General features: G+C 51.7%; 1 long non-coding RNA gene across 1 annotated transcript; it reads left to right on the top strand.

Annotated features, from left to right (window-relative positions):
* The first annotated feature begins 80 nt into the window (after positions 1-80).
* On the top strand, positions 81-564 carry LOC109308198. The gene is made up of 2 exons (XR_002100531.1): positions 81-187; positions 505-564. It is a non-coding gene; the product is annotated as an uncharacterized LOC109308198 (long non-coding RNA).
* The last annotated feature ends 567 nt before the right edge of the window (positions 565-1,131 follow it).

The following is a 1,131-nucleotide window of genomic DNA, read 5'->3' as shown; positions in this document are numbered from 1 at the left end:
TCCCGCCGGCCCAGCCCTACGGGGCCCTTTCCCCTCCTGGCCCCACGGGGCCGGCCCGCCCCACGTCGGGACAGGCTGGGAGCAGGCGCGGGGTTAAGGAGATAACAGGAGATTTACTCCTCCCAGATGGAGGCTGAGTCCGCTCGGACCACTCGGACTAATATAGAAACCCCTCTAGGGATTAGAGGTGAGTGGGAGGGACGGGCTGGCCTCCCTGCCCCAGGAGCAATAGAGGGCAACCCGCCCCTGGGAGCCAGGCAGGACCGGAGTCCTGTCCCTGATGCCTCAGAGGGAGCTGCAAGAAACCTTACTTCAGTTAGATGGGGGATAATCTGCCCCCCACATTGGGTCTCATCCTAAACTCTGATAGCTAGAGATCGGCCTTAATCCTGGAGCATTGGGTTATGCATCTTCCAACATTTGGGGTTTTTTTTAGTTAAATATGGTAACTGGTTATTCTTGATATCTGTATAAATAAGCAACCGGTTTTTAAACCTTTTAAAGTTCTCTGCAGCAGTCAGACCTGTGGCAGTCGATTCCCCAGCCTGATTACACGTTACGTGGCAAAAATACCTGTGAACAAAACAGAACAAAGTCAATGTGAGGTATGCCTATGCAGCGCAATGCAACAGGGGACAGAGACAGCCTGACATCCATGCCTACCCTACGTACACTAGTTCCCCAACTGGAATTGGTGGACCCGCGCTCATGTGGCACTGTGAGGCACAGCTGCGTACTATGTAGGCATGCACGCTGGGAGCACCACTGCAATAGGGACAGCAAGATAGCAAACTTTGGGAAGGGAAACAAGCAGAGATAAATACTGATCTCTCCAAAGGTGAGCAGAGGGAGATAGGGCTGAAGATCCTATTGAGAAGTCAAAGAAAAGCACCTGGAGCATCCCAGAGACAGGATGGTCCTATGCTTAAATATCCTGGATAGAAGCCAAACAGACAATCAAAGGCCCCCTGTGGAGACAGCAAAGAAAATGGTATCACAGGGAACTACAGAGACAACCTGTAAAGTTCAAAGTCAGAAAAGCCAAGTCCTTGAAGAAGGGTTTTTAAGAGCTCATCTGCACTTCCTCTTGTGCCTTGCTTAGGACTGCTGCTGAGAACACTACCCCACCCC

The sequence above is a fragment of the Crocodylus porosus genome, unplaced genomic scaffold (genome assembly GCF_001723895.1).
Source record: "Crocodylus porosus isolate Cpor-Errol unplaced genomic scaffold, CroPor_comp1, whole genome shotgun sequence".
Classification (NCBI taxonomy): domain Eukaryota; kingdom Metazoa; phylum Chordata; order Crocodylia; family Crocodylidae; genus Crocodylus; species Crocodylus porosus.
The sequence above is the reverse complement of the archived record's forward strand: the minus strand, read 5'-3'. Positions and strand labels throughout refer to the sequence as shown.